Raw genomic sequence first — 22,692 nt, 5'->3', positions numbered from 1 at the left:
TCCTGTTCAGGTGGAGGGTCGGGAGGAGTACGAGGTCAGCTCCATCATTGATTCCAGAATTTCAAGGGGAAAATTGCAATATCTGGTCAACTGGAGGGGATATGGTCCTGAGGAGAGGAGTTGGGTACCTCAGGAGGACGTTCATGCTTCTCGCCTTCGCAGAGCATTTCACCTCCGCTTCCCATCTCGCCCCGGTTCCTTCCGCCCGGTGGGCGTATCTGAGAGGGGGGGTACTGTCAGGGTACCTGAGTCCTCTACCTCTAAGGGAGGTAGAGACTTGGTGGTTTGTCCGTCCAGGCGAGCTGTTTCCTTCGTTCCTCGCGGTTCATCCAGTCACTTAAACACCGGCCGCGAGGAATCCACGTCCTTTTCTAGCGGGACGCTCAATACGTGACGTCATGACGCTATCACGAGCGACCTGTCACTCAAGTGTCCGATATCCAATCGGTACTTGTCAGAGGCGTGATTACCATCCAGAGCCAGGGTATTTAAGCTTACTTCTCACTTCAGCTCATTGCCCTGTCGTGGTTCTAGCTTGTCTAGTCACTCAGTGCTCTGGTATTCTAGTTTGCTCTATTGGTTTTGACTCAGGCTCGTTGTACTACCCTGCTTATCTCTGTTATCCCTTGACCCGGCTTGTCTCTCGCTTATCTGTCTTCTCGTTCCCTCGACCTCGGCTTGTCTCTGACTATTCTCTATTACTCTCGGTACGTTAGTCCGGCCATTCTAAGGCCCGGTATACGTACCTTTCCACTCTTTGTACTCTGCGTGTTGGATCCCTGTCCCGATCCTGACACACGGCCGGACAGATGGCTCCTGGCTCTTCCGGCCCCACCAAAAACCTTAGGGTGAAAAACTCTGCGCATGTTCGATTGCGCCTTGTCAAGGGCAGTAAAAGTATGTACAAAGGAGCCAAGCTCTTTGACAAAATTGTCCTCGAACAGGAGACCACGGGCCTGGGTGCCCGGCTCGGTTATAGCCATGTTTACCAATTTGGGCTCTATTTTCAATAAGATTGCTTTGCGACGTTCTGTGGCCATCGCACAGTTGGCATTGCCAATCAGACAAATCACCCTTTGTATCCAATCACTTATGGCGGTACGATCCAACTCTTGGTCGTTTTCGACCATATCAAATAGTTTGGTTGCTGGGCCCAATATATCCAATATCTTATCCTGGCAATTGCGCAGGGAGAAATCAAGGCCCTTATTAGGCTTCCAGCCAGTCTTGCCGAGGAATTGAATGATATTTGGGTCCACTGCAGGTGTTCTGCAGGCCTCGTCAGGGACAGTGGGACATGGGCATTCTGCCCGCAGTTTATTACGCGTTGCCTTATTTAAAGGCTTGCGAATCCTTGATGCAACGTATTTGGCCACATGGGCCGAAGGGGACCAGTCCGCTGACCTTGGATGACGCAGGTCATCGGGGTCGAACAGTGGTTCCCCATAGGGGTCTACTAATTTGTTTGCATCGTCTGGGGCCTTAAGCTCCATGTCATACGAGTCAGATTGAGGCGTATTATGCTCTCTGGGGTCGTGGTCTTCGGCCATACCATCTGATTCGGGATCTGATGGATCCTCCGTATACATACAGGTCTCCTCTTCAATCTCGCTGAGATCCGACTCAGAGTCTAGTTGGGCTTTTGCCCGTTTCCATAACCTAGCCGATTTTGCCCGGCTAGTGGCTCTTTTGCGCGGTGGCATATTAGGCGCGCCATCTGTGACAGGTGTGTAGCTGTCCATCTGTGAGATTGAAGAGTGTTTGACTTTTGCCATGGCCTTGCGGTCAGTGTGAGGTTGTGTTGGGGTTACTACAGGCAAAGCTTGGGTTACGGTCGGCTGAGCCGATTTCTGTGCCTCAAGCAGAGCATGTGTAAGAGTCTGTGAGATAGATTCAGACATCAGTCCCATGGCCGATGTGAGGGCCTTAGTCATGACATGAGACATAGTGTTGTCAATCAGTGACTGCATATCAGCAGTAGGATCAAAATCAGCGGGGATAGCCGCTCCAATCTCAGATACCCCTGTGGGTGTTTTAACACTCCCTGGATTGGTGATAAGAGACCCAGAAGGAGTGGGAATATTTTTATCACCAGGCATGTTGGGGTGTATTAAACTGGCACCAATAACAATTTGTTACAGAACTGAAAACCTAAAATGGGTTGATTAACCCAGAGGAGAAAAGGGGGTAATATGACTTTAAGGACAAAGCAAAATGAATTACTCACAGAAAAACAGCAATATAAAGCAGGTATAAAGCAGGTATAAAGCAGGTATACTTAGGAGGGAGCAAGGAGCCGTCCGACCGCCACTGCAGCTTTAACCCAACTCCGAGGTCCGGTTGTTGGGGGTGGAGCTGCGTGCCAAACGCGGTAAGCCAAGAAAATGGCCACCGCGAGCGGCGGTAAGGAGAGCACAGAAGGCAAAGCCGGGTAAGCGGTGCTCGCGGCGAATGTGTAATCACTTGTAACGTGTGTACACATTCATGTGCCGCGAGCAGGGAGCCGGTATCTGAGCTCTATGAGCTCTGTGGGTGGCGGCCGTTCACGGCGCAAATTGGAACAAAAGGGCGCGAAGCCCGACGTCCCCGAGCCCGCTTGCAAATTAGGCTCTGGGGGACAGGCTGAGCTGGGGAACGTTAAAGGCAAATAACAAATAGGACAAAAGTGAAAGCAGTATTAGCATATAACACAAAAGGTTTTAAATTAACAGTAATAACATAGCAATAAAATGAATAAGCAATAAAGTAATAAATTAATAAATTAATAAATTAAAGTTATCAAATAAATAATAGTAATCCCACAGTTAAGGAGCCTGAGGGATCAGATATACTTAACTGAGGGAGCAGCAAAGAAAGAGGAACAGGATTGGTTGCCAGAGCCTATTATGCTGGAGGAGTGGAACCTGATTGGCTGTTCCTGTTACTGGGAAGAATACACCTGAGACTGTTAAAGGACCACTCTAGGCACCCAGACCACTTCAGCTTAATGAAGTGGTCTGGGTGCCAGGTCCAGCTAGGGTTAAACCATTTTTTTATAAACATAGCAGTTTCAGAGAAACTGCTATGTTTATAAATGGGTTAAGCCTTCCCCCAAATCCTCTAGTGACTGTCTCATTGACAGCCGCTAGAGGCGCTTGCGTGATTCTCATTGTGAAAATCACAGTGAGATCACGCAAGCGTCCATAGGAAAGCATTGTAAATGCTTTCCTATGCGACCGGCTGAATGCGCGTGCAGCTCTTGCCGCGTGTGCGCATTCAGCCGAATGGGAGGAGAGGAGGAGGATCGGAGGCAGAGATCTCCCCGCCCAGCGCTGGAAAAAGGTAAGTTTTACCCCTTTTCCCCTTTCCAGAGCCGTCCGGGAGGGGGACCCTGAGGGTGGGGGCACCCTCAGGGCACTCTAGTGCCAGGAAAACAAGTATGTTTTCATGGCACTAGAGTGGTCCTTTAATGTTATTAGTGGTTATGTTTATAAAAAAATTTCTTTGCTGCTGAGGGAAATAAAGAAAGAGTGCAGCATAATAGGAGCCTCCGTGTCTTAATAAAATTACTTTTGCACATCTTCTCACTGCACTTTGCACTTTACATTTAATGTAGCACAATCACTAAGTGCTATAAAAGGAAATTTGTTGCACTTTATGTATATATTGCAGCCTTTTATATTCATTTGCACTATAGATTCTGGTCTTAAAGACACAGCGCACCTTTTTTCTTGTTTGTATTGTTTAAGGTTGCAAGTGTAATTTGATTGGGTATAACACTTTTAAGGTGCTACTGTTGCCTTTTATGTATATATCCTTTTAATAGATTTTTAGAGTGACAGTTTATCACCTATTTAAGTAAATACTTATTATATAGATGGAATATCCCATGGACTGGAGAGGTCCGGATCCTGGCACAGTGTTTCAAATGGTGTTAGGTCCCTAAATAGGTTTTGTTGTTGGGGGATTTTGAGTATATAATCCCGTAACTTGGCATAATGGAATTGTCAGGTGGCAATAGGTCTGTCCGGGAGTTTGGCGAGAGGTATCAATCTACCATTTTCAGTCACGTTTTGGATCTGCAACATGTTCTATGGGAGTAAGTCAGTCAGTCCCCTCCTGCCTTCGCCAGGGGAAAAGTCCAGATTGTAAGTTACTGGCAAGAGAGGAGAGAGGAAGGTGGAAAGACCCATGTTCAGGGCCAGTGAGTGCCAAACCGCCATCATGGCCCTAACAAAAGGTTGGGATGAAAACAGTTGTTGACCCACCTGGGAGTTCAGCCTCAGGAGCGCCGACATCGGCCTTCCCATCTGGTGTTCCTCTATGGCTTTCCATGGTTTATGCATCTCTGCTTTCGCTCACTCTACCACCCGCAGCAGGTGACTTGCCTGGTAATACAGCGTAAAGTCGGATACATAACCTTAGAATGGACATCAGATCTTTCCTTGGAAAATAAGCTATTACCCAACAAATTAAAAATTATATTGGTGAATGTTATGTTTTTGCAGGTATTCATCCAATTGCTCTTTAAACATCTGTATTAATTGTGATAAAACCACCTCTTCAGACAGTATTCCACATACTTATTGCTCTTACTGTAAAAACCCTTTCCTTTGCCTTAGACTAAATCTTCTTTCTTCCAGTCTAAATGTGTGACCTCCAGTTTATAAATAGATCTCCGGACAATTTGTAAAGGTCCAGAATGTATATATATATATAATACTCTTAGTCTTATCAACTGTAATGCACTGTTTTTCCAAACTAAAGCGATTAACATTTTCTAGCCTTTCTTCATAACTAAAATGTTCCATTATTTGTATTAGTTTTATAACCCACCTCTGCATTTTTTCTAGTGCCATAATATTCTTCTTTAGAACATGAGTCCACAATTGTACAGTATATTCAAGGTGTGGTCTTAACACGGATTTATAAAGATAAAAAAAATGTATTCTCATCCCAAGAATTAATATACTTTTTATGCATGACAGAACTGTACTAGCCTTACAACTGTTGCCTTACAACTGTTGCCTAGTTTGCTGTCTATAACAATTCCCAAATCCTTCTCGTTCTTATGTGTTATCTCTAATTCACTACCATTTAGGATGTAAGTTGCTTGAGCATTCTTTACCCTGAAGTGCATAACATTGCAATTTTTCACATTAAATATCATTTGCCTTTTGAGTGCCCAGTCCTCTATTATATCTAAATCCCTCTGCAGGAATGCAATATCCTGCTTACACTGTATTACTTTACAGAGTTTTGCATCATCTACAAATACTGAAACACTGAAACAATGCCTATTTCAAGATCATTTCTAAATATGTTAAAAAGAAGTGGTCCCAGAACAGAACCCATGATAATTTCCAGGCAAAGGTTTTGGACCCTTTTTGAAAATAGGAACTAAATCTGCCATCCCCGAATCCTCCGGTATAATTCCTGAAAGAAAAGAGTTTTTAAAGATTAAAACCAGAGGTTCACTTATTTCCATACTTAAGTACTCATGGGTGAATACTGTCAGGCCCTAGAGCTTTGTTTACATCAAATTCCTTTAGTTGCTGCATCACCTTGCCTTGAGTCATCCAGTTATAATTTATCAAAGTTGTTTTTGCAGAAACCATTTGTATATTTCTGTAATAGAATCCTGCTTAATATATATGAGGAAAAATAGTTATTTAAAATGTCTTTAACATAATAAAACAAAACCTGGCTTTATGCTGTCCAGATTAGGTCAAAAATATTTAATTTAGTTCTAGGAATACATCAGTATAAACATATGATGCATTTTGAGTTGGTAAAGCATTTGATGCAATACTACACAAAATGTTTTTGTAATTGAAAATTAAAAAGAGAAAGGCTTAGTGGAACTGGGGGGCTCATTTAATATTGTATTTAATTACCAAAGAAAGCGCGCTAAATTAATCTGAAAATATAAAAAACAAATAATAGTGCAGACCATCTGAATGCAATTATATACACTGAAAGAATTCTTAGGGAAAAAAACTCACATGTCCCAGAGCCCTATCACCCCTGGCTCTGGGTTTGTAAGGCTCCTTTGGAGAGGGGATATCCCCACACTGTTGTTTTTTCCAGAGGATGTATCCACTGTTGATTCCTGTTGTACTGTGTGTAAAAAAGGAAGGGGAGGACCTCCAATTGAATAGTATCACAGGTAAGTTTATTACATAAAAAAGTTAAAACCCTTACTTGGGATGTGGTGGGTATAGACTCGCAGAGTCACCCACATAAAAGCACGAACAAATATTATCAAAACGCTTCCTGATCGCAGTCCGATCACGTGACCGCTTCCGGATCCGCCCCTCCAGTGACGTCCGTGTGACGCGTTTCGCCCGCCTCCACAGGCTTCCTCCGACGACGTCAGAGAGTTCCAGACATCCTTTTAAGTCCATAGAGCCTCCCCCTTCTCACCCCATTGGCCGGGGGGCGTGATTTACGATCTTATTCAATAGGCAATCAGTCTTTCATATGCAGACTTAAATTAATTCTAACAAGCTGGACTCTTTATGTCAACCGAAAAAAGGTTGATTATATTTAAACACACAGTCAAAAACAACATCTAAATCAAAAATACAATACTATTATTCACCAGGTTGCACACAGTATTTAAAAATTAGTAATATAAACAAATTAGCAAGACTTCTCACTTCAAATGTATAGTTGTAACATCTCAAAAATTGTAAAAAAGAGGGTTTTATTGTTTAATTATGTTTTATCATGATACTCCTAAAAGTCTGCCACTATACAAAATGAACATCATATGGGGTTAATCAAATCTAAATATAAAACAAATATCAGATAGGGTTAATCGCTCCTGAAGATGAATATAAAAGGATAACATTTTTCTCCATTTACTATTACAGTAATATCTAGAGCAGACAGTATAGATCTTTTGATTCTTTTATACATATTTATCCGAGTAACCTGCTCGAAAGAAGGGGAAGATTACAAAGCAGATTAAAGGGAAAGATATAGAGATAAATTCATAAAAAATGACAAACTTCAAATTCCCCATTTAGGCCTCTAGGGAACAACGATTTTAATTTAAACACCCACCTCATTTCTTGTTTTGCCAGTTTATTATCCAGATTCTCACCCCTCCAATTTCTACTAACTCTACTAACTCTTTCTATAAGATCGTAAATCACGCCCCCGGCCAATGGGGTGAGAAGGGGGAGGCTCTATGGACTTAAAAGGATGTCTGGAACTCTCTGACGTCGTCGGAGGAAGCCTGTGGAGGCGGGCGAAACGCGTCACATGGACGTCACTGGAGGGGAGGATCCGGAAGCGGTCACGTGATCGGACTGCGATCAGGAAGCGTTTTGATATTTGTTTGTGCTTTTATGTGGGTGACTCTGCGAGTCTATACCCACCACATCCCAAGTAAGGGTTTTAACTTTTTTATGTAATAAACTTACCTGTGATACTATTCAATTGGAGGTGCTCCCCTTCCTTTTTTACACACAGTACAACAGGAAACAACAGTGGATACATCCTCTGGAAAAACCAACAGCTTACAAACCCAGAGCCAGGGGTGATAGGGCTCTGGGACATGTGAGTTTTTTTCCCTAAGAATTCTTTCAATGTATATAATTGCATTCAGATGGTCTGCACTATTATTTGTTTTTTATATTTTCAGATTAATTTAGCGCACTTTCTTTGGTAATTATTGTCTTTCTTTTCACATTTTTTGTGCATTGTAATTTTAAGCGCTGCCATATTATCTGTATTAGATTTTATAGCGCTCACATATTGGTGTAATTAATATTGTATTTAGCTTAGAAAAGTGCATTTCAAGTGATAGGGATGTCCATAAATAAGTATAATACATGCTTAAATAATAAAAAATAAGTATAAGTGGGAAATTATTATAAAATTAAAAATATGTGTCTATTACTGAATATGATGAAAATATATAAAGCAGGATTACAAATATTCATCTGATGCTCTTAACAGTACTGTGTAAATGACAACAGTCATCATTTGAGACTTCTGGAAAGGAAATTATACCTACAGAAAAATATATAGTTTCTTAAAGTAAAAGCAATACACATATGCAATTCATTGCCTAGATATGTTGCACAGGTATATTTTGTGAAAACCTATAATAGGGATAATAATTTAATGAATAATAAAAATTTATTTTGGTCAAAATTGCAAATTTGATTGATACAAAAGTAAATGTGGTAGACTTTTTTTCAGCCTAGATTACTATATTACAATATGCTGCAATACTGATTTTTTTTTCCGAAGTCAACATCTCCATGTTTGTAAGTATGCTTGATTTACTGTGAGCTTATCTTGTTCAATGTTACTCTGGTTGGCCAGGGCATTGGGAAATGGTATGATAGCCAAAGTACATTATACAGTTAAATATAATCTCATGGATTTGATTCACTCTGCTATCAATTATTTCGCCCTATTTAGAACTGAATTTTATGTTTGCACTCTTCAATGCAAGCTTTTTTTTTTCAAAAGCACTTCTAATCATGTCTGCAGAACATCACATGGCTCTTTTTCCAGACATATTTATTTTTTCCATTTAACACAACAGGGAGTTGGTTTAGAAAACCTTTCATCCTTGAACTGTTTGATTGGATTTCAACTTTCTGAAGGAAGGAATCAAATATCAGGCGTATAATAGGTTTTCATATCTTAGGACCCATAGCAGAGTTCTGTTTCTTGGTAATACAATAATTGCTGTAATATTAACTGGACACTATAATGGATCATAGGCACAACATTTGTATATTCGTAGCGGGGCTATGTTCACTATGCAACCTTGTAAAAATGAAGGACTTAATTGGAACAAAGGTGAATATATTTTAATAACATTTTATAAGTGACACTTGAGATACATGGGCATCATTCACTTTTATTAAAGCTTGTGGAGAAAGAGTTAAGGACAGATTAATACATGTCAATTTATAACATAAACCTAATTAGTTTTATCTCTAATCCCACCCCTTAATAAAAATTAGATAAAATTACAAGGTGTTACTTGCATTTAAGTAATGCATTTAATTGGGTATCGACCTTTAACCCCTTAAGGACACATGACATGTGTGGCATGTCATGATTCCCTTTTATTCCAGAAGTTTGGTCCTTAAGGGGTTAAAAGCACATATAGACTCCATGCACCATGACTGCTTCAAATCCTGGAAGTGGTCACGGTGCTTAGAGTAATCCCTTAATGTTTTAATACCAAATGAGAGTCCCCGGCAGCTTCTCCCCTTTGCTGTTTAAGCTAATTAGTAAACATTAAACCGAGTAGTAATAGTAAATTGTGATTAGTTGGGTGTGTCTGCTGATGGCTTTAACCCCTTAAGGACCAAACTTCTGGAATAAAAGGGAATCATGACATGTCACACATGTCATGTCTCCTTAAGGGGTTAAGCTTCAAACTGCTATGGCTAGAAGGAAGTGTATAATCTCTGACTTAGTTATAGCTCCAGTTAGGTGTATGCTGTGTGTGACCAGGGTCCCTTATTTAGTGTTAAACTACTCAATAAATGGTTTAGTACTAAATGGAGGGAAAGAGCCAGTGGATGCCAAGCACTAAAACCAAATTTTATAGTGCCTAGAGCAAGGCTAGGAAAATTTCATCACTCCAGATCTTTTGAACTGCATCTACCTTGAGAGCATTATGGGAGATGTAGCCCACAACATCTGGTATGCCGAAGGTTGTTTACACCTGGCTTAAAGTGTCTGTTTAAAGTATATACTGATTTATGAGTGAACATATGTGTCCATTGATGGATTCTGACATCTTTGCATGTTCTAAATGGGGCTTTTCCAATTTCCTTATTTGATTCTGAATATTTTGAACTCTGATCTGGCTCTTTGGGTTAGGCCCCTACCTCTCCAACCACAAGGTACCTATACTAGAAAAGCATCAATTTGAGCATTTTAAATATCAGTATATGCAATAGAAGCAGCATATCCTTATCCTCAGATTAGTCCCACCAATATTATGATAATTTCATATATTTTCATGCATAGCTTTTTTTGTACCTTGTTTAAATGTTGTGCCTTTAAAAACATTTTAATGTATAGAGATAAAAACATACTATGTTTTATAGTATGTTTGCTGAATGCTCCTAGTTATCATTTCAAATTTCAAAAAAGCAAAAGCACGTGGGGTATATTAAAACATATAATTTTAAAAAAGCCAATTTTAATACGATTAGGGCAGCTCTACAACATATTGACTGGCATAAACTCCTTAGTGATAAAAACACTGAGGAAAAATGGAAACTATTCAAACAAATATTAGAAAGGTACATTTCACAGTATGTACCATTGGGTAATAAATATAAAAGAAACAAATTAAAACCAATGTGGCTTAGTAGAGAAGTAAATCAAGAGATTAAAAATAAGAAAAGGGCTTTTAAAGCATTTAAATCGGACAAATCAGAGGCATCCTATATAAGATATAAGGAAGCCAATAATACTTGCAAAAAGGCAATTAAATTGGCTAAACTAGAAAATAAGAAATTGATAGCCAAAGAATGCAAAACCAACCCCCAAATTTTTTTCAAGTACATTAATTCTAAAAAAACAAAAAATTAAAGTGTAAGTACACTGAAAACAGAGATGGGTCTGTTAGTCAATGAAGACCAGGAAAAGGCAGAAATTTTAAATAACTATTTTTCTTCAGTATATATTAATGAGGATCCTATGGCCAGAGATATGCAAATGATTGCTGCAACAAACTTGCAGATAACTTGTGATTGTATAACTCGAGACAAGGTGCTACAGCTATTAAAGAAAATTAATGTAAATAAAGCTCTAGGGCCTGATGGTATCCACCCACGAGTACTTAAGGAGCTAAGTGGGGAAATAAGTGAACCTCTGTATTTAATTTTTCAAGATTCTTTTGTTTCAGGTATTGTACCGGAGGATTGGAGGAAGGCAGATGTTGTTCCTATTTTTTAAAAGGGTTCAAATCTTTGCCTGGAAATTATAGACCTGTGAGCTTAACTTCTGTGACTGGGAAATTATTTGAACGGCTATTAAGGGATAATATTCAGGAATTCATTGGGAATAACTGTGTTATTAGCAATAATCAGCATGGTTTTATGAAACATAGGTCATGTCAAACTAACCTAATTGCATTCTACGAAGAAGTAAGTAGAAATATAGATCAGGGTGTTGCAGTGGATGTGATCTACTTGGATTTTGCCAAGGCATTTGATACGGTTCCTCACAATAGGTTAGTCTTCAAACTAAAAGAAATTGGTCTAGATGAATATTCTTGTTCTTGGGTAGAACATTGGCTTAAAGATAGAGTACAACGAGTTGTCATAAATGGTAAATTTTCAAGCTGGAGAAAAGTGGTAAGTGGTGTCCCTCAGGGTTCTGTTTTGGGACCGCTTCTATTTAACATAGTTATAAATGATCTTAAATGGGCATTGAAAGCCATGTATCAGTGTTTGCAGATGACACAAAACTTTGTAAAGTTATAAAATGTGAGCAGGATATTGCCTTGCTGCAGAGGGATTTGGATAGATTGGGGGACTGGGCACTAAAATGGCAGATGAAATTTAACGTAGAAAAATGCAAAGTTATGCACTTCGGGGTTAAGAATGCACAAGCAATTTACACCCTAAATGGTAGTGAACTAGGGATAACCACACACGAGAAGGATTTGGGAATTGTTATAGACAACAAATTAGGTAGCAATATGCAATGTCAATCTGCCGTTGCTAAGGCCAGTAAGGTTTTGTCATGTATAAATAGGGGCATAAATTCTCGAGATGAAAATATAATTTTGCCTCTTTATAAATTGCTGGTAAGACCACACCTTGAATATGCTGTGCAATTTTGGGCACCTGTTCTAAAGAAAGATATCATGGCACTAGAAAAAGTGCAGAGACGAGCTACAAAATTGATAAAAGGAATGGAGCATTTTTTTATGAAGAAAGGTTAAAAAATTTAAATCTCTTTAGTTTGGAAAAACAGCACCTGAGAGGGGATATGATAACAGTATACAAATATATTTGGGGCCAGTACAAACCATTATCTTGAAATCTATTCATAAACAGGGCTATACATAGGACACGAGGTCACACATTTAGGCTTGAAGAAAGGAGATTTCATCTAAGGCAAAGAAAAGGTTTTTTTACAGTAAGAGCAATAATGATATGGAATTCTTTGCCTGAAGAGGTGGTTTTGTGAGAGTCTATACAGATGATTAAACTGCAATTGGATAAATACTTGCAAAAACATAACATACAGGGATATACTTTCTAATTAGTGGGGTAATAGCTGCTTGATCCAAGGAGACATCTGACTGCTATTTTGGGGTCAAGAAGGAATTTTTTCCTAGTTTGTTGCAAAATTGGAAGTGCTTCAGACTGGGTTTTTTGCCTTCTTTTGGATCAACAGCAAAAGCATATGTGAGGAAGGCTGAACTTGATGGACGCAAGTCTCTTTTCAGCTATGTGACTATGTAACTATGTAACTATGTAATAAATGGGTGAAATAGATTATCATCAATATTAGAATAGTTTAAAAAGAAGTAATTTTAGGGATATAAATCAAAAAAGATTTTAGATTGTTTTTTAAGGAATAGTAATAAAAAAATGTAAAAAAAATTATAGATTGGTTAAAGAAAGGGAATTACTACATGGAGGTCATCTCTTAAATACTAAGTATCATTATTAATTACCTCTATTCCATCACATTCCATATATATTTAGGGTTTATCACCTAGTCACCATTTCTTGATATACTGCTCTACTCTCAATTACTTTTTCCTTTAAGTAAATATACTATACCTGCCGTATTGTAGTTGAAGAAGGATGTGATATTAAACACATTTCCAACCTCACTATACGTAACACTTTTAGAGTCCCTTTTGATGTATTTACACACTACACACCTTCCTCATGCAAAGATGCCAACTAAAGGGTTCTGGAGCCATGTTGTTAATGAAGGCTGTTTATGTTGAAGGTGACTAGGGGCCAACAAGTCACGGAGGTTTTTCCCCCTACGTGCAGTCATTGGGGGCGAACACCGCTTTTAGGTGTTAGGCACCCGTGAGAATGGGCCAGAAGCGTTGGAGTGAATTTTTCATACTCTCCCATCCCGCATCGTTCATGGCTGTCAACCTAATGGTCCCCCCAGAATCTTTGGGTACCAATTTTGGATCAGTCTCTTTTAACAGACCCTTGCGGTCGGCCTCTAATGCCCTCCTATAGGCTTGTTTAAGACATTTGTTGGGGTATCCTTTTGCTTTAAACTGCTGTTTAAATCCTTTTCTTTGATATTAAATTCTTCGATTGTACAGCAGTTACGTCTCACCCTAAGGTACTGTCCTGTAGGGATACCCTGCTTCAAAGTTCTTGGGTGGAAACTGTCCCATCTTAGAAGGTTGTTTGGTCTGTGATCGATATTGTTATATCCAAAAAATTTAGACTAGAACCCCTACATTTGCTCGTAAACCTCAAATTTTCCTTGTTAACACTAAGATGTTTTACGAAGTTGTTGAACTCCTTGGGCCCACCCTGCCACACAATGAAGACGTCATCTATATACCGACGCCATAAATAAATAGAGGGGAGGTATTTAGATATAACCTCTGAATGAATAAGATTTTCCTCCCACCTACCAGGTGGAGGTTGGCGTATGGTATGATGGGGCACAAGTCGATCTATCGCATTTCCTCTCACTTGGTGGTAGAACTTGTTTTTGAATATAAAATAATTGTGTGTTAGGATGAACTCGAGGAGCTACAGAGCAAAATCCCATATTCACCCTCTTTTAAGTGGAGTTTGGTCTTATTATTAAGGTGGGGGTGGTGAATTAACACTCTATACACCTACCCTCCTGTACCTCTCATTCATCTTTTTGAATATCTCTAATATTTCCAATGTCTCTAATTTTTAGAATATATCTAATTTTGAATCTAAATGCTAAACGTTATTCTTGCAATCCCCATAGACTGCTGCTATTTAATTGGCTACATTTTAGCCTTCCACTTGGAATACCATTTTATTACTAAACAGATGTATTTCTTGATACTATCTTTCTACATGGGTTGATCAAGAATTAGTATATTTTCTCACACTTGTTGTGATTCATATATACAAGCCAGATAGGCAGACCCCCTAGGTGTCTCCTTTTTAATATTACACTTTCGCAAGTCACTTTTGTGTTTTTCACTTTGTCTTTTTTTTCTTTTTCACTATTATCTAGATATTCCCTTTAAATACTAATAATGTTTATATTTAAATATTTTGCTTCTTACCAGTTATAGTGGGTTATACATGTTATATGTGGGTAATCTAACCTTTTTTGAGAATTGTTACCCATAGTCTTTTGACTTGGGACCCCCTTTTTTTAAAGAAAAATTTGTTATTCTTTTTTTCAATTTTGGCTTTTGGCGTTTTAAAACTAACCTATCTGCCGCAAGTTGTTTATTGAAATCATCAGAATCTTAGGGGTAGGGTAGAAATTTGGCAGAAAGTACTTTCCTCTGAAATTTGAAAAAAAAAATATTTACTCACATTAAAAAATATGAATAGTTTATTTTGTAAAATGCAAACAAGAAAATTGAATTATTCGTTAGTCCGGTCAAAACAATATTATCCAATCTTATCCAAGAGAGTTCAATGATCTCACCTTCAACACTCGTTTGTGTTAAAAGCTATTTGCTTTGCCCTATACAATGTTTTACAATTGAATTTCATCAGTCAGCTGGGGTTAACATCTTAGCAGGGAAAGATTACAGTCAAGAAACCCAGTTCTCTTAAACATTACACATCAAAGGCAAAATCCCTGCAAGTAGGGGGCATGGGTGACTGAGAAGAAGGACTGAGTAATAGAGAGGATGTGTCTTGGTTTAATACAGTTTGTTGGGGTTAACCCCTTCAAAAGAACTAATGTTATTGCTATGTTCGGAGTTGAAACACCTTGATTTTCTGTAGACACATAGTTGCTTTAAAGTAATAAATCTAACATCTACAAACATGACAATGCCACAGAGGCATCATGTAAAACAAAATTGACTGTGTTTTTAGATTGGAGGGATGTATTAAAGGGTAATTCCCTGAAAAAAATGTGTTAGTTTAGTTTGAGTGGTTCCATTCTTTACTCTATATGAAAAAAGTAAATAAAATAGATTACTAAAAATGGTCATTGTAAACACAGACTAATGATGGAAAGAGATATGTTTCAACTCTGAAATGGGTGTACAAGGAAAAGAAATAGCAAAAAAAATGAATATTACGGTAATCCTACCATACCCAAAAGGCTTCAGTGTTCAGTGCATGAGTTAGCACAGCCACCAGGATTTCTAGCCTGTCCTCCAGCTTCATCACTGAGTGCCATTACTAGAAATATTGATTAATGTGGTCTGCACCAGGCGGACATGCAGATCATGCACTCCATCAAGGAATTGTTATTAAAACCACAGGACCATCAGAGATTTATTATAAACTCCAGTGGACCACCATAGTTCCACTTTATTATTAAACTCTACTACAAAACAAAGGTAAGCAGGAGAGGGGGTAACGCCTTTTTGTTTTAACTTTATTGTATTAATGCAGTTAAATTAAAATAAACACCCATCACGCATATAATACACGTTGCTATTTTCATGGTTAATTGCCATTTTAGAGACTTTGAGATAAATAAGGTAGATTCCAATCGCAGTGTGAGCACGCAGGCTCAAAAAAGGTTTGCCATCAAATGGTCTAGACCAGGGCTAGACAACGTTTGGCACTCTAGATTTTGTGGACTACATCTCCCCTAATGCTTTGCCAGCATTATAGCCATAAGAACAGTATGGGAGATGCAGTCCACAACATCTGGAGTGCCAACATTTGCCTTCCTCTGGTCTAGATAGTAAATGCTAATACTAACTAATATCCTACTAACCAAAAACCAAGAATTAGAATCACCAGCAGGATCCTGATAATCAGAAAGTTTATAAAGTGATTTTATCACCAATTTTAATATGCAGCAATGAAGGTATTCTAGGTCGATGTAATTCATTGAGTTTTATCAAACAAATCTCTTCAATTCATACACTTATTTTTTAAAATACACTGAAATACACACTGAAATAAGCACAGTGGAGAAACTGGCATCTGCCCCTATTTGGAAGCCTGCATCATTAATGTAAATTGCTCCTCAAGTTCCTGCTGAGAAAGGTTCTGTTTTCTCTTGTGCTCATGATGTGGTTATGGGGATTTTAAATGGCAGCACAGATTTAAATGAAAACTGTGGCTGTTTTTACTGCTGAAACATTCTGGTAGTCTTATCATTCAGACAGGCATTATTGATTTGTAAAGGTGGAATTGAACACGATTTTAACTAGACTGGTTTGTATTTCCAATATATGTAAATATCATCTTGTTCAAAGATATATTTCCTTACTTTTGCAGAGTCAGAGGGGAAAACAACTAACTACAGTTAAAAAAAAAAAAACTTATTAAAAAAAAATATTATGTCTGAAGTCAATAAAAACTGTAACATTTACTAACAAATCTCATAGGCTGACTTCCAAACATAACTCACTATTTGCAGCATATGAGTTTGCACCTTATCAAGAGGAAACATGCTGAACTTGCAAATTACAGATGCAAACATTGAACTAGCTATGTTGGTTTTAGCCACAATGCTGCAATTTTAACTGACACATGCTAAACAAAAATATAAAAAGTGAGATTGCAAGAGTAACAAGGGAGATATGAGAGTTCCTTAACCCGACCCTTTGCAAGATGATGCCTTAAAAAAAAAAAATATGTGAGGTTCCAATGAACCCAGTATTAACCAAAAGGGCAGTATTTAGGTGGCCTCCATCTTACTCCATTTTGGGGGCCAGTGTTTATCTAAATAACCCTGACTTGACCTGGTGATTTATTATTACCCTCCTATCACACATATGGGTCTATTTCTAAAAACATACAGGATTATCCACTAAACTTAAAATTGGCAGGAATTTTAAAATAATTCAAAGTAAATTTCAAAATGTTGTTTAAAATAGAATTGCAGGTTGTCCTCGTTTTGGCAGGAATTTTAAAATAATTCAAAGTAAATTTCAAAATGTTGTTTAAAATAGAATTGCAGGTTGTCCTCATTTTGTGACGGCTCGCACTTACAACCAGCTCTCTTGCGGGGTGGTAATTGTGAGCCGTTGTGGGAATTAGAGGGATTTCATGCTCTGCTGCATTCGTCTATGTTTGGGGACATTTCCCCGAACAAAGATGAACGCAACAGAGCAGGGAATCCCTCTAATTTTTGTTCGTGGAAATTTCCCCGAGCATAGATTAGAGGGACTCCCTGCTCTTGTGCGTTCGTCTTTGTTCAGGGAAATGTCCCTGAACACAGACATGTGCACCAGACCAGGGAATCCCTCTATCATATGCTCGGGGAAATTTGCCCGAACATAGATTAGAAGGATTCCCTGCTCTGGTGCGTTCGTCTATGTTTGGGGGAAATTTCCCCGAACATAGACAAGCGCATCAGAGCAGGGAATCCCTTAACTCCTCACTTACCGACCAATTCGTTCTATAACCGGATCGCAGGAACAGAACCCGGTCAGTAAGTGAGGAATACCTGTAGAACTATTTTCCTTATCAATTCTGTATTAAATTTGTGTACTTTGTCCTCACATTTGAAAATAATTTTGAATTTACTTTGAAATCCCAGCAATGCTCACTTTACAGAATAATGCATAGAGTTTTGTCCTGATGGATTGAAGTTGTGAAAATAGTCGAATTCAGACAAAATTGTCCTATTTACTAAAGCCATTTCTTGTCAGAATTTGGTCAATCCCAATGAATCTGCACTATCTGGACAAAATCATTTTGTGTCAACTGTAAAATCATAGATTTTTTAAGATTATGGATTTTTTTTAAACTTGCATGACTGTCTCTAAACTCTCTGGCCAGTGTTTGTGACCAAGTGGCTACTAAAAAAGACTGGGCATACCCCATTTGCAATACCTTGGGTTGTCTACTTTTACAAATGGTATGCCATCATGGGGGTAATTCTCATTCCTGGGCTACCATACGGTCTCAAAGGCAACGTAACCAATCTCTGGCGAATTTCAATGTGAAAAAACTGAAAAATGTAACATGCTATATTTGACCCTGTAACTTCCCAAAACACCATAAAACCTGTACATAGGAGGTACTGTTTTACACGTGAGACATTGCTGAATACAAATATTTGTATTTTATTGCAGTAAAAGCAAACAGTATTATGACATTAACAGTTAGAATGTCACGTAGAATTTTTTTTTTACAAATTCTTATTTTCTCCCATTTTTTTTATATTTTATTCATATTAAAATATGTTTCATACCTAAATATGTTATGTTAAATGAAAGTCCTGTTTTTCCCTGAATAAAATGATATATAATAAGTGTGGGTGCACATAATATCAAAGTGGCGAATTACACCTGAACAGACATATTGCGCAAATTCAAGTTTTTGTTTACGTTTTGTTTTGATCACAACGCGTACATTTGGCTCAGTCCTTAAGGGGTTAACCCACACCAACAAATAAACAATACAAATATAAACAAGGAGGAGTATCTTTCATATAGTTTCTGAGCGCTTTAGCCTTTAAGGAATGTGATCCTGTAATTTAGAAAAAGAAAAACAAACACTAGCGCAATATTGTCTAAATGAAAAAATTAAAGTAAATGGAAATAAGTATTTACACTCACAAATAAAGAGCCAGTTAAAGCTAGGCTCAAACTACAAGCGTTGTGTGATTATTTAGGGTACCACTCCCTCTTCTGTATGTTGTGGTAATGATCAATCATTGATAGTCACCACTCCAGTGATTCTTCAAAGTGCTTTATTTGTCAGACTATGCATTAAAGTTAAAAAACAATAAAATGTAGAATAAAAGGTCCTTACAGTATGTGTTGTAAGTCCTTTCAATGTGTGGTATGTGTGGTAAGTCCTTTCAACTGTGGAGGGACTTCCTCAGTTGCTGTGATCCAGTCCTTCTTCCTACCTTTCTTTAAATGATTGAATACCCAACGCTTTTCCGGTGTCCTCAATTTCGGAATTATGCTTCCTGTTCCGGGTTTGCGTGCGCAGCGTTTCTATGCGTCCAATGTACTTCCGGTTATCTAAGTGGAAGTTGGAACGCATCCTGACGTTCCATTACGATTATGTCCACTTCCTGTATATCGCTCATATATTTTCATTTTTGGAACGCATTATTGCATTCCACCACCTGCTTCACAATTTTAATTGTCCATGATAAGGCTCAGTCTGGTATATGTTATGGGGAAAAGGAGCAGGGACAGAATGATAAATAATATATATGTCATTAAAATTATTCTATATAATTATTTTAGCAATAGTGTATTAAAGAGAGAAAAACAGAATTATATATTATATACATGTATATTCAAAACAATTATTATAGAAGGATACATTTAAAACATATCAAAGAACAAAAATGTAAGATTAAATGTTAAATATAATAAAACAAAATAGAGGGCTAAGGTAAAAAAAACTCTTTTATATTGTCCCAAATCCATATAAATAGTCAAGTGCTACTACGTTCAAAACATATATGTGGAATAAATAAATTATTAAATTCCCTAAAGTTGAAGATGTTGTTAAAAATGACAAACTTCAAAGTTAGAATTCAATCCATCTGGAATTAGTGCATGGAAATTAAATATAAATCTAATTTCTTCTCTACCTAATTTTTTCACATAAGCACCTCCTCTCCAATCTTTCTTCACTTCTTTTATTTCACAAAAAATTAGGCCTTCTGGGTTCTGGTTGTGCATTAGTTTAAAGTGCTGAGAGATGCTATGTGTTTCTATCCCGTTTTTTATGTTCCTGACGTGTTCAGCAATACGGACCTTCAGTCGCCTAATAGTCCTACCTACTTACAATAAATTGCATGAACATTTTAATATATATATACATCACTCCTTTGGAATGACACGTCAGATGGTCTTGTATGATATATGTTTTTTTGGTGATATCCCCTATGTTCACTAAATGCCTTCTTTTATTTTTGGTTTCTCTACACGGTAAGCATAAACCGCATCCATAGAATCCTGTGAGATTCTGTAGAAAATGATTATTTTTTTTTTGGACTCAAATGACTTTTAACTAAAATATTTGTAAACATTTTTGCTCCTCTATAAGTGATTTTCGGTACAGTGGGTAATATTTTATTTAAAATGGGGTCATCTCTTAATAGGTGCCAATGTTTTCTAAATTATTTTTTGTATTTGTTTGTTTTGTCCGTAATAATTACAGTAATAATTACAAATAAAAGGTACTTCATTTGTTTTGAATGGTCTGTTCGTTTGTCTATATTTAATGAGATCTTTACGTGGTTGTTTTTCTACTTCCTTCAGACCCCTTTCTAGTGCTTTTTCTTCATAGCCCTTTTCTAGAAATTGTTTTTTCAAATAATTTGCTTGTTCATCGAAGTCTGAATTTTTATTGCAATAGCGTTGGATTCTGTGAAATTGTCCCTTAGGGGCATTGTCTAGCCACGGTCTGTGGTGGCAGCTGGTTTTCTCAATATAACTATTAGCATCTAAAAAGTATTTACATAGATGCCTGTAGATTACATTTCCCATAATCCTCAGTATGGGTTTGTGGGGAATTGAAATCCATGATCCTTAGCCATGCTTTTCTTAGGAAGGTAAACAAAGTATATTGAAAATAGAACAATTCCAAATACCTTTGATTTATGATAAAATAATAATAATAATAATAATAATAATAATAATAATAATAATAATAATAAGTGCTTTCAGGTAGTGCTTTAGTGGTTAACTGTATGTTCCATGAGGCTTGTAGTGGTATATTTTAACTACTTTTTAAAAAGCAGAGTCAGACTGGCAGAGAGCAGAGATTATTGCACATACTCCATAGTTCCTCAGAGACTATCCAATGGTTGAAAAAAGGTGAATTTAATGGTTGTTTTTTTTTTTTATGAAAATTAGACAGCTAGAGTACAAAAGAAACACTCCAGTAATAAAACTAAATATATAGAGATGTTTTAAATGGGAATTTTACACTGATTATTTGGTATCATGTCCTGGAGTAAATTGTCACATACGTGTGCTGGTTATGTAACATTTAAATACTCTACTTATTTGTTAACTTGAAAATCTTGAAAATAGTTTCCATTTTCTGAGGTCCAGAGAAAATGGTAAATTAAGATGTACAAAAAAACAGTATTCCAAGACAAAATAATTCTAGATTTCTTTGTAGATATTTAGTTTATATTGAAAGGTTGCTGCCTTTAGTCTTTAGAGAGAAATAATCTAATTCGCTTGTATGTAAATGGTTGGTGGGAATTTCTTCAATGTAGCCAACAATGGGTTAAATATAGAAGGCAGCAAGCCATAAAGAAATGCCCTGAAATGATGGATTGGAAGCTGAGGAGGCGTCTGACGTTTGGGTGATTGGTGTTCTCCAAAATATGTACTGCTGGCAATATTTCCACATTAAAATAAACTATATTCCCAGTGTAAGTGTCTGGTAATCGAGCTGAATTTCATCAAAGTGCTCCATAGGTCCCTGTAGATCAGTAGTATAGCACTGACCACATCTTCTATATCACAAAATGCATTTAACCCTTCAGGCCACAAGAGTATAAACAATCCATTGTAAGAGAAAGTATGAGAAGAAAATATATAAGGTTGTACAACAGCAGTTGATGGCAATTTGAAAATGCATTACATATATATTTATACATATTCCACAAATGCTGGGTTTTAAGATAGAGATATATGTAATGTAACTCTTTAATGACAACGGGTTAGGCAGATCCCATTATCCCATTATATCATAATAGCCCTACCATACAATCTTATGTAAAAAATATGTTAATAGAAAATTGAACATGAAGTAGCAACATTTCATATACAATATAAAAATGCTATGAAAAGACTAAGTAACAAGACATTTAGATTTACATTTTTCTGTCACTTTTTTATTTGGATTTTCCTTTTTTAGGCCTGAAGAAATTAAGACTTTAGAAGAAAAACATTTTACTACATTAATGCTCGCCCTCAAAAATATTAGGGTAAGGGGGTAAGAAGAGTTGTATTTAGCTGGGGTGGCTAGAGATGTATGAGGAGATAAGCCATACCCCCATATCTATTTAATAGCTGTAGCCCATGAGTGGGTGCTGGGGAGGAGAACAATAGCATGTCCTCTTGGTTTATATTTTAGAGCCACCACTTGCTGTCCATGGGTGGGAGCAGGGGGCACACATGCACTCCCATGGAAAGCACAACCGCATGTGCCCCATATTTTATTATTAAGCTCCCACCTGCTGCCCATGGGTGGGGGCAGAGTGCTGCATAGTAGCCTGTTCACCCCGTTTTATTGAAATGTAGACCCTCTCTGATGCCCACAAGTAGGGGAAAAGGGGGAACTAGTGCCTTGCCAGGTAAATCCAATAATTTACTGGGCCGGTGCCCATAGGATGGACTTTGATAGTGACTTGGCAGCAATAGCTGTAGTATTAACAATGAACTTGATCACAAGTTTATTAGCAAATAGCTAGTTTATTCATTATAATTTGCAAATGCATTTAGTCCTCATTTTATTAATACTCAATTATTTGTAAATGTCCAGATCCTAGGAATTAATGTGAAAAGCACTGAATTTACATTTGACACCAAATGCATCATGCTGAATAATAAGGTTTTAATTAGAATGTTCACAATCTATCTGT

Source organism: Pelobates fuscus, chromosome 3 (genome assembly GCF_036172605.1).
Source record: "Pelobates fuscus isolate aPelFus1 chromosome 3, aPelFus1.pri, whole genome shotgun sequence".
Classification (NCBI taxonomy): Eukaryota; Metazoa; Chordata; class Amphibia; order Anura; family Pelobatidae; genus Pelobates; species Pelobates fuscus.
The sequence above is the reverse complement of the archived record's forward strand: the minus strand, read 5'-3'. Positions refer to the sequence as shown.